Here is an 18,479-nt window from a genome sequence, read left to right as displayed (position 1 = left end):
AAAACATAGGCAGTAAGCTTTCCAACATCTCTCGCAGCAATATATTTGCTGATTTATCTCTATGAGCAAGTGAAATAAAAGACAGGATAAACAAATGGATCTATATCAAAATAAAAAGCTTTTGCACAGCTATAGACAATAAGAACAGATTAAAAAGACAAACTACACAATGGGAGAACATATTTGACAATACATCTGATAAGGGGTTAATAACCAAAAGAACTTGTAAAACTCAACACCAAGAAGACAAACAATTCAATCAAAAAATGGGCAAAAGAAATGAATAGACACTTCTCCAAAGAGAACATACAGATGGCCAATAGGCATATAAAAATGCTCAACATCACTAATCATTAAAGAAATGCAAATTAAAACCACAATGACATATCACCTCACACCAATCAGAATGTCGCTCATCAACAAAACAACACAGAATACGTGCTGGCGAGGATGTGGAGAAAAGGGAACCCTCCTGCACTGCTGGTGGGAATGCAGTCTGGTGCAGCCTCTGTGAAAAACAGTATGAAGATTCCTCAAAAAACTAAAAATCAAACTGCCTTTTGACCCAGGTATCCCACTTTTAAGAATATACCCTAAGAACACCATAGAATTGTTCCAAAAGGAGAAATGCACCCCCATGTTTATGGCAGCATTGTTCACAATAGCGAAGATCTGGAAACAGCCCAAGTGTCCATCAGAGGACGAGTGGATTAAAAATCTTTGGTACATATATACTGTGGAATACTACTCAGCCATAAGAAATGATGACATCGGATCATTTACAATAACATGGGTGAACCTTGATAACATTATACGGAGTCAAATAAGTAATCAGAAAAAACCAAGAACTATATAAATTTATACATAGATGGGATATAGAAATGAGACTCAGAGACATGGACAAGAATGTGATAGTAATGGGGGGTGTGAGGGGGCGAGGAAGGAGAGAGAATGCATGGGGGGAGGGGAGGGGCACAAAGAAAACCAGATAGAAGGTGACAGGAGACAATTTGACTTTGGGTGAGGCGTAGCAACATAATCAAATGTCAAAATAATCTAGAGATGTTATCTCTGAACATATGTACCCTGATTTATCAATGTCACTGCATTAAAATTAATAATAAAAAATAAAAAATATATGTGTATGATGCTGCTGAAGGAATAAGAATGGCTTTTCCTTTTCCCTCTTGGCCCCAGTACAGATGCCAGTGCCCAGTGGCACTGCCCCTGAATAGTGGCTTTGCCAGCATAGAGCGCTTTTTCCAGCAAGCAACTATGTCCCCAGGTGCTTAATGCATCAGCTAGAGCTACAGTGAGGAGGGAGGAAGGGATAGTGTGGCCTGAAAGAAGAGTATGATAAGGAAGTAGCTACAAGTACCCCTACTGGCGGCCAGGTGCCATTTTGCCAAGTGCAGTGAGAGTGGCACCTATATGCTCAAAGCTACCGGTGTAGGGAGGCTGGTATTCTACAGAGTAATGGCGAAGCACCTGTACACAGGTTTATGAGCATGGACTCCTGATTCCACCCTTCAAATCTGCTCTAAACAAAAAATTCAATACCTCAGTAAAGGGCACTTCCATCCTGCCAGGTACTTGACATCAAACTTTCTGGGTCAACTTCAATGTTTCTCTTTTTTTCTCATCCCACATCTGATTCTTCAAAAAGTCCTGTTGACAACGTTTGAAACATAACCAGAATCCAATCAGTCTCACTCCCTTCACTGCTGCCACAATGGCGCAGGCCCCTATTTCTCACCTGGGTTATCACAGCAGCCACTTCACTGGTCTTACTGCTTTTACCCTTGCCTTAGGAATGTATTTTCAACACGGCAACCAGAATGAGCCTTTAGTTTTATTTTATTAAGATGTAATTGACATTTAACATTATGTAAGTTTGCGGTGTAGAACGTATTAATTTGATACATATATATATATAGTACATATTGTGGTATGATTACCACTATAGTGTTAGCTAACACCTCTATCACTTCACAGAATCATCATTTCTTTTTTTATTGTGGGAATAGATAAGATCAAGTTTCTAAGCAACTTGGAGGTTTCTAATACAGTATGGTTGTCTATAATCACTATGTCATGCATTAGATCAGTAGAACTTATTGCCTGTTGAAAGTTTATACCTTCAAACATCTCTTCAATTTTACCCCCCCACACCAGCCTCTGGTAACCACCATTCCACTCTCCATTTTTATGAGTTGAGATTTTTTATATTCCACAGATAAGTCATATTATATAGTAGTTGTCTTTCTCTATCTGACATATCTTACTTTGCATGATATTCTCAAGGTTCAGAGTTGTTGTTTCAAATGGTAAGATTTTCTTCTTTCTCGTGGCTGAATAATATTCATATATATATATATATTAATTACATCTTCTTTATCCACTGACCTATAGATGGGCACTTAGGTCATTTACATGTCTTGTCTATGGTGAATAATGTACAATAAACATGAATGCAAGTTTTACTTCAATGTCCTGTTTCCATTTTCTTTGAACATAATGTAGAAGTGGAATTGCTGGATCATATAGTAGTTCTATTTTAATTTTTTTGAAGAAACTCTACACTGTTTTCTATAGTGGCTGTACCAATTTACACTCTTATCAATGGAGCACAAGAGTTCCCTTTTCTGTGTATCTTCTCCTACTCTCATCTCTTGCCTTCTTGATATAGTTATTACAAAACTTTTAAAGTGAAAGTCTGCTAATGTCCCTTCTCCATCATCCAAAGTCCTCCAGATGGTTCCCAATCTCACCCAGAGTAAAACTTAAAAGTCTTTACAATAGGTTACAAGTCTTTACATGATTTGCTTTTTCTTCATAACCTCCCTGACCTCACCACTGATTTTATTAATATATAATATACAACATGTCACATGGAGTTTTTACTATATATTATGATGTAAGATATACCTACTCATGTTGTTAAGAGTAAAGAGTATTATATGCCTAACCTGTGGTAGCACAGTGTATAGGGCATTATCCTGAAATACTGAGGTCACCAGTTTGAGACCCCAGGCTACCTCTATCCTACATTTTTTGACTGACTCAGATCACCTAATCTCTTTCCAGAAAAATAATTATAAATATCCAATTTAGAAAATGATGTCCTGACTTCATGTCTTATTTTACATTTCATTTAAACTTTCCAAAATAAGAAGATTAAAAAAGTTCTAAACTGCATTTACCCAATATTTCTTATAGTTAATATACTTCTGATCATATATTTGTAAAGAAATGCTTTCCTGTCTCATAAATACTAAACCCTTTGAGACAAAGTACTGGATAATTGTAATTTGAATTCCATAATATTATAAATTCAGGTCTAAAAAAATTAATAAATACATAGCATTGTTGATGAGTATTAATATATACTTTTATTAATCTGTAAATATCATTTTAAATATAATGACTATTAACCTAACTTGAAGTCAGTTCCCTACAATTTGTATCTTTTTGTTGTTTCTCTTTGTTTTCCCATGTGTTGTTTGTAGGTCTTTTTCAGTTGTGATTCACAATTATTTATAACACTTTATTTAGCACAACAAATTCCTGGACTTGACATTAAAATTTGCATCTCACAAAACTGTAGTCATTTCTTTCACAGGGTGACATTCATATTAGTATAAAAACACTAACTCAATTTAAGAGCTGTGTTCAAACCAATAAGAACAAGATTTATATGTTTTTCTGGCTAAAGCTGTTTCTTGACTACTAGAAATTAGAATAAAACACCACTAGAAAATGGAACCAAATTGATCAACTCAATGTAAACAACACTTAGCAGCGAGTCTATTTAAAGTATCCACTCCAGTTATCTATCTACCTTTGAATGTGCTGCAATATTATACAGGCATCTGCATTGATTTAAAAACAGTGGTGTGCTGGTAACCTGGTATTGCAGTACCCCTTTTCTCCTTAGTTTTAAATTTTCTATATTCAGCAACCTGGCTATCAGGGTTAATGATCATGTTAGTTAAAGTGAATGACTATTTGTCAAGGGATGAATGGTTATATTTTCTTTACTACATCTCAGATGAGCAAAACTATTAAACCAGAGAGGTCTTTTCTGGCTGCTCATGATTGCCAGTGCAGAGGCACAGTGACACAGCATGGTTGACAAGAAGGAGAAAAAGGACAGGTGCTATACTTTTCCTAGGGTTGCTTCATGACAACATAAGTAGTAAGAGCCTCAGCTTTTAAAATATTAGAACATTAATAGACTTTTATTTGTTTGCTTAAGGTCAGACAATGCTTCCTTTCCATTCTGCCCACATGGCAGAAAAGAGTTTTTACCTCCAGAGTCTTCAATGGTAAAGGAAGCTTCTGACTAAGATTCTTTCATGTCTCAAGCTCTGAGTGGGCATGTGAAATTTGATGATTATAATTATTAGAAATATTTCCCAGCAAGAACCCATTTGATAGTTATAACATCGTAGCAGATTTTTAAAATATTTCTTTTTGTTAAATGTGGGTAGAGCGCAGAGCACATTCCTGGAAGCTGTGGCTGATGCAATGCTGTGAGAATACTCCAGCTCCCAGAAGCCTCCTGGGCATACCCAGTAAGGGAGCTCACCCGCTATAAGGAAGTGACTCAGCGCCAACCACGCAGCTCCCTGATCTTTTCAGCCATTGGCTATGAAGGACATGCTGTAACATTCTATAGGCTGAACCTGTGTATATAAGCTAGCTTACTTCCTGAATAAAGTGGATCTGTTTCACTGAACCTGGTCCCCAGAGTTGGCTCTTTGCATCTCCGTCGTCCTCATCCCCCTCATCCCCAGCAGGACTTGTTCACAACTGGTGCCCAGTGTGGGGCAGGGACCTAACCGGCATCCAATGGATGAGTGAGTGACCCTCTGCAATGGGAAACCTCCCCCACTCTCGAGCCCTGCAGGCTTGAGCCCTGCATGCCCTATTGCAGAGTAGGTGAGTTAAAGTTAGTGAAAAGGATCTTTGTATTTACTGGGAGATCCTCTCTGGTTTCAGTCCTTGGTTCTGGGATGTGCCTCTTTGGGACCCCAATACTTGGGCTGAGCTTTCTGGTGCGTCCGTTCAGCCAAAGTACATGGGGGACAAACCTTCCCTCATTCCTGCCCTGCTAGAGATACATGCCTACCTGACCAGTGCTCCTGCTGGGCACCCTCCACCGGTGCAGAGATATTGCAGGCTGCCCCTCTCTCTGGGGAGCCCCCTACGTCCCTATTCATCCCCCTCCACTGGGGAGGAAAGTAGATTAGCCTCCGAGTTTGATGGACTTGCAGCCGAGCATGCAGAAACAAAACCAAATGAATTGCTAACTGCACCATCAGCTCTGCCACTGGAAAAGGTGCAAGTCGCTACTTCCGCATTCCCTGCAGCATCTCAGATGCCATTTTCTACCCCAGCTTTAACTCCAACACATGTTCCTGCTGCAGACCCATCGGCCAGCCTATATGCCCCCATGTGCCTTTTTTCTTTCTGTCTGTCTGTCTGTCTTGTCTATTTTTCTGTATCTCTCGCTCTCTCTCTCTCCTGCTCCTCTCTCTGAAATGACGCTGGAAGGACCCAGTACAGCACAGTGGTGGGGATCACACCCTCTTCTAACACAAGGAAGAAGTTATGCTTCTGTTTTTCAGCCAATTTGGATCCCAGGAATCCCCCCAACCTGCTTGACAGGGTTTCTTGGTCACCCACTAAATGGTTCAGTCTTCACTTGTCCAAAGCCACAGCCCTGGCCTTCTCCACACTGACTACGCCTGAGGGGAGGAGGTCCTCAGCACTCCAGAAGAAGACCTCGCAGCCGGCATGCACACCCCATTACCTGGGGAGATGTGGAGGCTTTGGTGGGGCGGGCCCAGAGATTGCCCCTGATGGGCTCCCAGGCCCTGGTGCTCTGTTCTTGCTTATGTGTGCTATAGTTACCGCTGACTCCCAGATACAGGCGGCAGCAGCCTGGGGCTTGAGCCTGGCAGCGCGAGCTGGTGTTTTCAGTTCATATTTGGAGGATGAGGAGCATTGGGCTGGAGTTGTGATTCACAGACTCCAGAAGGTAAACAGCGGCAGCTGTGACAGGAGGATGAATGGAAGCCAGGCTTGCATCGCCAAGTGGCCGCTGGAATGGCAGGGAGTGCCTGCTAAGCCGCTGGTGGGTTCGCTGACATTTTGAGACATAGGGGTGGGCGCCATCATGCTCTCTGGAGCAGAAATGAAAATGCTGACTGCCATTGCCATGTGCTCTTCTTTGGGACAGTGTAAGAACTGCCAGGACGGCAGGGATAAGGGAGGTGGCTGAGGCCTCATGTGCATGGACTGATTTCCTGGACTACGACCCGAGTGAGCACTGGTTCCTTTGTTGGATGGATTTACGGATTTTGTACAATGTGAAATACCCTGATGGAGGTGGGTGATGGCTTTGCTGGAAGCATTCCTCTGCCCCGTGAAGTTTTTCCCATGGCTAGATAAAAGGTCAAGGATATTCTGCACTTTTGGCAAAGTGCTCAGAGACTGGTGAAATGTACTTTTGTAATTGTTGAAATTGTATGATTTGTCATGTTGTTGTAATTTGTGTAATGTGCCTTGCAACCATATGAGTATGCAGCCCACGGCAAGCCATTTTTTCTGTGTTTGGACACTGGAACCTTTGTGGGAAGTCGGGCATGCATTGATCTATGTCCATTTCTTACAATCAAAATGGAACTATGTTTAACAGCACCTAGAAAGTCTCTGTAACACAATGGGAGGGAAATGACATCCCGACCCCTAGGAGGAATCCTCTGTTTAAGACCCCTGTTCTATTTCCTAACTAGTCAAACGTTACAGAAGCTTGCCTTATTGTTTAATCCAGCTAATCTATTAGCATATAGTATAATGATATTATAATTGTTTTAGTTCTAATGCATAGCATTCAGAAGCTACAATAACAGCAAGCTGTCATTCATCAAGTTCAACTGACCTTAATTAAAAGAGAAGGGGAGATGTGGGTGCAGTGCAGAGCTTATTCCTAGCAGCTGTGGCTGATGCAATGCTGTGAGAACACTCCAGCTCCCAGAACCTCCTGGGCATACCCAGGAAGGAAGCTAACCCGCTATAAGGAAGTGACTCAGTGCCAACCACACACCTCCCTGATCTTTTCAGCCATTGGCTATGAAGGACACACTGTAACATCCTATAGGCTTAACCTGTATATATAAGCTAGCTTACTTCCTGAATAAAGTAGATCTGCTTCACTGAACCTGGTCCCCAGAGTCAGGTCTTTGCGTCTCTGTCATCCTCATCCCCGGCAGGACTTGTCCACAGTTAAAATATATTCATGTGTGTAAAATTAAATTTCTTATCAGTTGCTTATGTTCCACCAGCATTTACACTAAAACATTAAATGTCACTTTTCTCTATTATCTCTTCTACCAAGTTTTGAGACATTTCACAATCTCTACCTATCATTGCCTCAAATTCTTTTTTTCATGGCCAAACTACTAAAGAATGTTTTATTTATCACATATTATTTGGTATGCTTATTTTTCAGACCTTCTGTGTTTTGGTCTCTATTTCTTACAGTAATAAAATTCATTTGCTGTGATTTTTAATGTATTCCTAACTGTCAAAAGGGAAAAAAAATCTCCAGCATCAAATTCTGAAGATTAAAATTTATACCATCTCCCATTAAAGGCTCCATTAGAGGAACCACATAGACAAATGATCTCTGTGGGAAATCCCAGGTTTTTGATTTTATGGTTTTCAATAATAAGTTCCTTGAAGTTTCTTGAAATATGTGCCCATTTGACTAGCATGATTAAAATGAGTTTGCATTTATCACTTGGGAATTGATGTGACATCGGGAAGGAGGCAATGGTGAGCAAAATCTGCCACTGCATCAATTTCATATTGAAACAATGTGACAGCTACTTTCCCAGGGACTTGTAGGTACTTGTGGGGTAGAGTATGCCTTCAATGTATGACAGATTAATATTGGAGAGGCCTTTGTAAATTTAAATACAGAATTTGTAGCCAAACTAATCTGTAAGTGTAATTTTGTATTAGTAAGGAGTTTGCAAAGTTGACACATATATCTGTCCTAGAAGTTAATTTTATAAAGCTAAGCTTTACACTTTCTTTTCTGCTTAATATCATCTGAAAGGCAGATTTTTCTTCCTTTTATCATAATGTTTGGAAAAGTAGTCGTTGAAATTTTTGTTAGTTACAATTGATATATTTATGAATATAACATAATATTATATGACATCAGGGACCCAGAATTCTAAACAAATCTATTCTGTGACTGTCATTCACCACATTCATGATTCTTGAGGGACAAAAGCAGACGAGGTCACACATTTTAGTACTGTTCAACTTCAGTTTTGATCTTAGGCAAAGCCATTGGGAGGTCTTAATTTAACTAACATGTGGAAAGATTTGCTCTATTCATTTCCAACTTCATGTCTAAGCCTGGGACTTAACATTCCAATAGTCATGAAAAATAAGTTTAGACTATGACAGTTGGCAAGAAGAGTTCAAAAGCATTAGAGCTATATGGAAACAGAGATGGTGGACCTCATTCAATGAGGACCATCCCTAAAACCATTCTGCTTTCTCTGGCCTTGTGGAAGGAAGTACATCCAAAAAGAATGCCAGCCACATAGTCTGACTTTTACTTGATACCATAAAAATCTCCTCCTCCCCTGCCCATGACCCATTGGAATTGTGATCCAAGAAAATATCAGCAAATCTGTCCTGTTTCTCATATCTCTTCACTTCTATGTGAGCAAAAAGTGAATTTTAAAAATCCTGTTTGAGCTAATGAAGTATATTGACTTAGGAAGTATAGAATTTCACTTATTATCTTGGGTACAATTTAACAAGTTTAACTCTTAAAAAATTCTCAAAATATAAGCAACCTATAAGAATACAAGGATTTAACCTTTAGAACTAATGATCAAGACAGATTTCAAGAGATAATTGCCAATTATATGATTTCATTAAGAGAATTGGATAAAGCTTGGTTTTCTGTTAATATTGGGAAGCTTCTTTTTCTCAGGTTCACAACCTTAAGCAATCATTTGTAGATACTGTGTCCATATTAGGTAGAGATCAGTAACTTCTTTTCCTAACTCATTTGAGAAAATAAAGCTGAACTTATTAATAATGAATTAGGTTAAGATCATTGTCCACTGTTCAGGCTGATGGTCTCTAATCATAGTAAACTGCTTTACTTAATACTTCAGGTATGTTTTTTGTTGTTGTTGTTTGGAATGAATTGAAATTTGAAAATACTTCAGTTTTATAAAGGTCAATTTTCTATTGCATTACAATTGTAATCCTATTCTTTTTCTGATTATTTTTCAATTATAATACCAATTTTCTTCTGGAAATTTCAAATCTGGATGGTGTTGGTAGAAAATCAAGTGAAGGGTATGCAATCTGTCTACTCTTCCTGGGGTCTCAAGTTCTGTCATTAAGCTGGGGCGCCAGGATGTGCATCCATGTGCTATGTAATCTTAGCTCATCATGGAATAGTATTCACCAAATTGCACCTTATCATTATACTGCTGGCAGTTAGAAAACACCGCAGGAGGCTATAGCCCACTGTGTGTGTTCACTGGGTTATCCTTCCTTTTTTTCCTGTAACATAGCTGGCCTATCTTTCCCACTCTTCCTTTCAGTTTGGTGGGTCATCTGACTGGGTTCTGTGTAATAGAATATGGACAGAAGTGATATGTTCTGAGGTCTGGTCCAATCTCAGGCTTTTTTGTCAGCCAGATGTAGAGGATTCTACATAATCCCTAGGATGCTGGAACATGCAGACAGAAGTAGCTGAGGCCCTGAATGATTGTGTGGAACAAAATTCCCCAACTCAATAACCTTTTATAGATAGTTACATAAATGAGCAATAAAGTAGGTGGGTCAAAAACAAGGGAAAGTCATGAATAAGATCAGTTCACAAAATAAGAGCCTAGTGTCCTGTGATGTGAGATTAAAAGCTGAATGAAAGAAATATGGTCTGAAGTAGCTTAGCATTAAATCAGAAATGTAACAGAAAAAAAAACTCAAGTAAGATATTTTTATAATTGTTTGTTTTGAGGGGAGAGATAGAAGTGAGAGCGATGATAGAATAAAGGAGATATTTCTGAGGTTTTGGTTTGCAACCAGTTAGGGAGGAAGGTACCATGGGGCAAATGAACTACATCAAAGTGACTGGCTAGATTTTGTTTTGTCGAATTCAGTATGTAGTCATCTTGGATGGCAGAGTTAAAGCTGTATAAATAGCACCCTATTTATTATTTATTATCCAAACTGATAACTTTCTTTTGAGAGTAAAAAAAAAATCTTACTAAATTATCCTGGGAAATTAAGCATAAAAGTGTCCCAGGCAAACAAAACTAGTGTATTAGAATTCTCCAAAGAGATAGAAACCATAGGAGGTATGTCTATGTTTATGTCTATGTCTATATCTGTATATTCAAAAATGCAGAAATATAAAAATTAAAACCCACCAAATCAATAAATAGTATTTAGTAAGCATTTATTGTATATATAAGAGTTTATTGTATATGTAACTATTTCAGTTGCTCCAGGGAGTGCACCTTAGATGGGGACCCATATTGCTAACACATGTACTTCAAATAAGTAACCTACTACAACTGAACACTTAACTTATCTGGGAGCCTTTGACAATAAAAGCAATGAAAGAGAAGTCTTTTCTCTTTGTAGTGTTCATTGTCCAAGGAAAGCCAATTGAGATGTTTATCTGGCCTGTAGCTATATTTATATAGCAATTTTAATGAACTATATAATATAAACTCTAAGATAAATATTATGGAAAAATAAAAGTATTGACTAGTTCTCTTTAAAATTTTCATTCAGTTTTTTTTTTTATTCTAATGGAGACCTTTATAAGAAGGTGAATGGAAATGCATCTGTGTGTTAGAGGGAAAATATGGTTTCTAAGGTTTTGACAGCCTAAAATTTCTTAATAATGAGATTCACAATTGATCTGTTATACATTTCTTTAGCAACATATGTGAACAAATCTGAACATTTTTTTTTATGGGCCACTGCTTTCTGTGACCCTGATCTAAAATCCTTTTAAGACAGTTCTTTTGGGTTAGCAGAAAATATAAAGTACTTTATAAATGCATGGAAGATATTGTGTTTAGATATTAGCAATTCAGTTGAACTAAATGCATGACTTTCTACCTGTCAAAAAGCTTTCAGGGGAGACTGCTTCATATGGTAGATACTCCTAAAGTCTAGAGAAGTGGGACTTCTCCACTTTCTTATTCATTATTTTCTGGGTTCTTGAGACTTAGTGTACAATCTATTTTTTAAAAACCTTTGGTTAGCCCCAACCAAGAAGGAATGAAACAGTAGTAGGGAAGGATAGTAGGATCTCTGTGTCTCTTGGGTGTCAGTGGAAAACAGACAGACATTGGGTTGTATGAGTAGGTCTGTATGATGACTTTTGTGCATTTAGCTTAAGAATGGAATAAGAGACATGAGGTCTGAACATTGTGAGAGGGTAAAATGATGCAATATCTAGTCCTTAGGTTGGCCTCAGCCTAGGTCTGATTGCTACAGAAAGGGCGGAATTCTTATTTTACACATGGAACACAGTCAATGACACAAATGGTGACTAAAAGCAACATAGAATTTTGGTATTGGAAGGGCTGCTGCTTTAGAGTGCTCTAGGGGAAAAGACCTGGTCAAAGGCAATGAAAGTGGACTTGAGACCTATGGCCATTGATGATGTAAGTTATTAGTCACAGCAGGTGTTAAATAGAGGCTTGTCATGAGAGGTCCCCTTGGGGTGTGTGTGTGTGTGTGTGTGTGTTAGAGAAGGCAATTGGAGAGCAGACATTGTAAGAAAAAAAATTTCTGGAATTAAATAAAATGGAGGGCAGAAGCAGAATAATTTGGATTCTACAAAACTACTTTTATGGTGGCAATACTAGTCACTTAAAAAAATTCAATTTGTCAATGGTATGTCCCATCACTACAATAACTTCAATCATCTGTCAATCAAAGAAGTTCCCATGGTCATTCAGTACATGGCTGGAATTTTGTCACCAAATTACAAGTTATTTCTAATACTCAACTTTCACTTTATATGTTTAACTTTTAGTTTATATACAGTAAAGTTTTTTCTTCTTGGTACTGTATTATATATATAGTAGGGCACAAATCAACAAAAAGAACCCCTAAATTATCTGCTATTTTTTCTTACTAGGCACCCATCCTCTACTGCTTCCCCTCTGAATTAAAAACAAAACAGTTCTCAGATTTTCTGAAATATAAACAACGTTAGTTGAGAAAAATAATGAAATAAGATAAGCCTCTGGCTAAGTACCTCTGATTCCTTTGCTCTGACACTTTGGGTTAACAAACAAGAGTCTTGCATTTGTAGCCCAAAAGCTGGTCAGGGTATATGAGTAATTTCAGATTTAACAAGCTCAGTTATTGCTCTTTAGGGAGAGGACATTTAACTAGAGTGTAAATAAAGATTTCTTAGAGTTTTGTGAGTCTCAAACTACCATAAATATCTCTTGTTAATTAATAAGACTTCCCATGGATTGGTATTTATATGCTCTGCTTCTTGGTCTTAAATCATTTAGAAGTTATTATAACATGACCTGCTTCCTTTTTGTGCCTTAGACTACTCTCTTGTAAAGCATTCAGAAATAGAAAGAGAACTGACATCTCTCTGCCTATTTATTATTCTTACTGGCTTAACTGTAATCAAATGTCATACTTCTTTTTTTTAAAAGTTAAGATAAAATAGTACATTTCTTTATTTTTTCTTCCCCTTTTTGCTTTTTCCCCCCAGACAACTTTCCAACTGCCAATGAAGTGATCTTATCCTCTGAGCATAATAACAAAATACAAAGGAAAAATACCAGATGCAAAAATAAGTATAACAGAAAAGTTGTATGAAGTTGCACACTGGGTTTTTTTAGTAAATTGGAAATTTCAGAAAGATTATTCATTCTGTTTTGTTTCTTGACTTTTGTCTTGAAAGCTTTACTATGGAACTTACTCTCCAGGCCTGCCTTCCTTATATCACAGTATATGTGGCCAGATTTTTGCTTTGCCATGTAGTTGTTCAGGTAGATAGTGAATAATATATGCTTATTCACAACTTCATAGTTGTAGCTTAAGGCAAGGAGTAATAGAAATTGACCCTGTTTTTGGAAGCTATTTAAAAAACATTGTCAGCCTGACCTGTGGTGACTCAGTGGATAAGGTGTCAGCTTGGAACACTGAGGTCGCTGGTTCAAAACCCTGAGCTTGCCTGGTCAAGGCACATATGGGAGTTGATGCTTCCTGCTCCTCACCCTGTCCTCTCTCCCTCCCTTTCTTTCTCTCCTCTCTATCTCTCTAAAATGAATAAATAAAAATGTTTAAAAAATTGTTATTATCTTGTTTTAAAATTAATATTTCTCCAAAGAGAAAACATTTAAAAAATAATTGTTTATCTTTGAAGATTTTTTTTAATGTAGTATGCTTTAGTGATTTTGGAGATGAAACAGTTATGCCAGTGTACTGTATTTAGAGATAATAGCATTTTACATATTGTCAGAACATTTTGCTGTGTATTAAATCTCTTGGAAATAAAAATTTAAGTTTAGACCTTAAAAATAAGAACAGACTTTTCAAGATCTCCTAATTCAGAAATTTGGATTCTACTATCAATTGCTATAGACTCTGCTTATTGTTCACACTTACACACAGATAAAATAATTCCACTGAGAATTAAAGTTACAAATGTACATTTTACTTTCCATGGAGATAATTTTCTGTGAAGGAAAGATGAACGGAATCAAAAGAAATGAGAACTGATAAGAATCTTTTGCCAAAAGATTAAATAAGAAACCTGATTATGGGTGGAAAATGTTTAATTCATCTCCATAATATTTATATTTCAGATAACTATCTGGGAAGGAGCAAGTATGAGGAGCTTTGTATTATGCTGCATTTTTTTGTGAATTATGTCTCTTCTAGGAAGGACTTTTGTACTAGGTACAGGTTAGTAATAATAAAACTATAATAATGATTTCAATTTTCCAAAGTGGAGATTGAATTCCTATAACCCCATAAAGAAAAGTCCTCCACAGGTGTTGTGTAGAGGGAGAGATTAATAAACACATTTTATGGGTATGAGCACCATTTAATGCAGTTGCTCTATTCCCAATGGGACTAGTAACAAGATAGAGCCCTAGGGAATTTTTTTCATAGTGGATCTAAATTTGTACTTTCTATTTCTGTACTTGTTCCAAAACTTAACCCATCTTTTCTCTTTCTCTTTGGATCAATGACTCAGCAAATGATCCCACTGTCTGTCCACATGTCTCCTCTTTTCATAGCTAACTTCTTCTTTGCTTTTCTACTAATATCTTCACTTAGAACCTCATAATTTCTTTCCCCAAATTTTCTCTTCTAATATTGATATTCTTAACTACCCCAACTTTCACTGAGATTTGGGTACCAATCCAAATGTAATCATGGCATACTTTCATTCATTTCTGGTTTAAGTATTCCATAAATGCTTGCACTTGTTACATATGATTTCATAAATATATAAAAGTCAATGAATATTATTCATTTATTATATACTGTTCTGTGTGCTGAGAATAGAGTTGTGAACAAAGGAGCTAAGTTTTCTGTTCCCAATAACCTTTCTACAAGGGAGTATAGGTAATAAATGCACATGAAAATAAATAAATGAAAAATTTCTGGTACAGGAAATGCTGTATAAGAAAATAGAATGAAGTAATATGACACACCAGTTTCCAATGGCAATAAGCCATATTAGACAGATTGAAAGGAAAGGCCACTCTGATGACATGACTGTGCATCCATACGTGCAAGCCATGCATGTGAAGATCAGGAGCAGAGACTGGAGGACAAGATGGTGATGGAGTAGGCAGATGTACCAACTTCCACCTCCCAGAACCAAAGTGGATTACAACTTAATTTTAAGAACCATCATCTGGAAAAAACAACTTTGGACTAAACTAAGAGGACTCTTCAACCAAGGAACACTAAAGAAGCCACACTGAGACTGGTAGGAAAAGCAGAAATGCGGAGAGGGCTGCCCAGCTCCCCAGAGAAAATGGCAGCCTGGAGAGACTTGCGTGGCAGGAAGTGAGTTTAGCAGAGAGAGTAGGGTCCTAAGCCCCAGGAACAAAGCCCAAGCCTGCAGCCCCAGACCTTAAAAGAGGAGTATGGACAGTATTTAGCTGGAAACAAGTCAAGATACTGTTTGTGAGAAAGAGACTGATTTCTCAGACCCAGGATTCTTCTTAAAGGAACCGCACAGAAAACCTCTCTCACAACCACTCACCCAGGACTCCGGGGGATGGGGTAAGAGGAGAAAACCAGAGCAGTGGGAAGAGAGCATAATCTAGGAGGTACAGGGAGAAACATTTTGAGGGACAACCATCCTAACCCCCAAATATAAAGTAAATATTTCCCCTGGAAACAGCAATACCAGCAAAGGGAAGCAGGACACCAGCCAAACAAGCTCTCCTGTGGTACTTAGAGCAGAGTCATTTGGAAGAAGGGAGCTGTCAGGTCTACTGTATTGAGTGTTAGGGTCTGAACTGTAGCACCCCCACCCACACGGCTGAGGGTTCACCTGAGGGCGAGCAGTGGTGGGATGCAGAAGGGCGGATCTGTCGGCAAGGGTGGAAACCAGCAGGCCATAACTGAGGCCCAGGTGTGAGCTCAGTCTTGCCAGGCTGGGGCAGAGGGGATGCGCAAAAGTGGTCAAGCCTAGCTGTGGGCTGCCTGCAATACAGCCTGTGGGGGTAAGGGCAGAAGCCCTGGAAGGGGTGGAGACCCACCCTTGAGCAAGGGCACAGGAGTGCAGCCTCACCTGGCCCGCTGGATCTGAGGCTTGCAGCCTGACACACGAGCTGGCTCCTCCCATGAGGGTAGAGTGAAAGCCCAGAACAGGTGGAATCCCACAACTGAGTGAGGGCACAGAGCCCCGCCAGGCCCATGGAGCCAAAGCTTGCAGCCATCCAGTGAGCAGGCTCCTCCTGCAGGGGCTGGGGAAAAGCCTTGAATCAGGCAGAGACCCACAGCTGAGCAAATGTGCTCATCCCTGCTCTCAGGGCCAAGGCTTGTGGCTAGTCACAGTGCATAACTCCACCCATGGGGGCGGGGCAAAGGCCAAGGCCACCAAGGCTTGTACACCCGAGGATGTGATCACAGCCCCTCCTGTGAAGAAGAGACAGAAGCCAGAGCAACAGCCCCAGTGGGCTGGCACTGGCAACCCCCATACCCAAACACCCTAGGAAGCAGCAGCAGAGGGGGTAGCGGGCCTGCAGACAGACCACACCTAGGGAATACTGAGGCCACAGCTAGTGGACTCCAGTGGCCAAAACCTTCTTTTACACAGACAAAATGAGAAGGCAGGGAAATGCAACACAAATGAATCAAGAGAAATCCCCAGAATTCGATCTGAATGGGTCAAATATAACCAAATTACCAGATGCAGAGTTTAGAATAATTATTATTAGGATGCTCAAAGATCTTAGAACAACAATAGATGGTCATAACAAACACCTAAATAAAGAGATAGCAAATATAAAAAAGGACATTGAAATAATAAAAAAGAATCAGTCAGAAATGACAAATACAATATCAGAAATAAAGAACACAATGAAAGGAATTAAAAGCAGGATGGATGAAACTGAGAATAGAATCAGTGAGATAGAGAACAAGATAAATGAAGGCATGAAAGCAGAACAGAAAAAAGAAAAGAGACTCAAAAAGTCTGAGGAAACTCTAAGATCTGTGACAACATGAAGAGAAGTAACATCCACATCATAGGGGTTCCTGAAAAAGAAGAGAAAGAACAAGGGATAGAGACTTTGTTCAAACATATCATAGCTGAAAACTTCCCTCAATTAAGGCAGAAAAACATCTCACAAGTTCAAGAAGCACAGAGAACTCCATTAAAGAGAAACCCAAAGAAATCTACACCAAGACACATCATAATTAAAATACCAAAGCTAAGTGATAAAGAGAAAACATTAAAAGCTGCTGGAGAAAAAAAAGGCTATCATCTACAAAGGAGCCTCATAAGGATATCAGACTTCTCAACAGAAACACTTGAGGCCAGAAGGGAATGGCAAGAAATATTCAAAGTAATGCAGAACAAGAGCCTACAACCAAGACTACTTTATCCAGCAAGGCTATCATTTAAAATTGAAGGAGAAATAAATAGCTTCTCAGACAAAAAAAAAAAACAAAAAAAAAAAACTCAAGGAATTTATAACAACCAAACCAATGCTGCAGAAATGTTAAGGGGCCTGCTGTAAACAGATCAAAGTGGGAAAAGAATATAGCAAAAGAGGAATACAGCTTTACACTTGCTCTTAGCCAAAAGTCCGAGAAGCGATAGGAGGAATACAGCTTTAAAGAATAAAATGGCAATAAAAAACTACGTATCAATAATAACCTTAAATGTAAATGGATTAAATAATCCAATCAAATCGCATAGAGTAGCTGCGTGGATAAGAAAACAGGACCCATACATATGCTGTCTACAATAGACGCATCTTAAAACAAAAGATGCACATAGACTAAAGATAAAAGGATGGAAAAAATATTTTATGCAAATGGAAATGAAAAGAAAGCTGGGGTAGCAATACTTATATCAGACAAAATGGACTTTAAAATAAAGGCTATAGTAAGAGATAAAGAAGCCACTACAAAATGATAAAGGGAGCAATCCAACAGGAAAATATAACCGTTATTATGATTTACGCTCCTAATATAGGAACACCTAAATATATAAAACAGACTTTGATGGATTTAAAAGGCGAGATCAACAGCAATACTATAATAGTAAGGAATTTCAATACCCCACTAAAATCAGTAGATAGATCCTCAGGATAAAAAATTAACAAAGAAACAGCAGACTTATAGTACACACTAGATCAACTCGATTTAATAGATATTTTCAGAACCTTTCACCCCAAAGCAGCAGAATATACATTCTTTTCAAGTGCTCATGGTACATTCTTTAGGATAGAGCACATGTTAGGGCACAAAAATGGTCTCAACAAATTTAAGAAGATTGAAATCATATCGAACACTTTTTCTGATCATAATGGCATGAAACTAGAAATCAACCACAACAGAAAAACTGAAAAATACTCAAACACATGGAAACTAAATAGCATGTTATTAAATAACAAATGGGTTAACAATGAGATCAAAGAGGAAATAAAAAAATTCCTAGAAACTAATGATAATGAGCATAAGTCAACTCAAAATTTATGGGATACAGCAAAAGCAGTCCTGAGAGGGAAGTTCATAGCATTACAGGCATCGCTCAAGAAAGTAGAAAAAGCTCAAATAAACAACTTGACCCTGCATCTAAAAGAACTAGAAAAAGAACAGCAAGGAAACCCCAGAGATAGTAGAAGGAAGGAAATAATAAATATTAGAGCAGAAATAAATGACATAGAGGCTAA

Source organism: Saccopteryx bilineata, chromosome 5, assembly GCF_036850765.1.
Source record: "Saccopteryx bilineata isolate mSacBil1 chromosome 5, mSacBil1_pri_phased_curated, whole genome shotgun sequence".
NCBI lineage: Eukaryota > Metazoa > Chordata > Mammalia > Chiroptera > Emballonuridae > Saccopteryx > Saccopteryx bilineata.
This window is presented reverse-complemented; position numbering follows the sequence as displayed.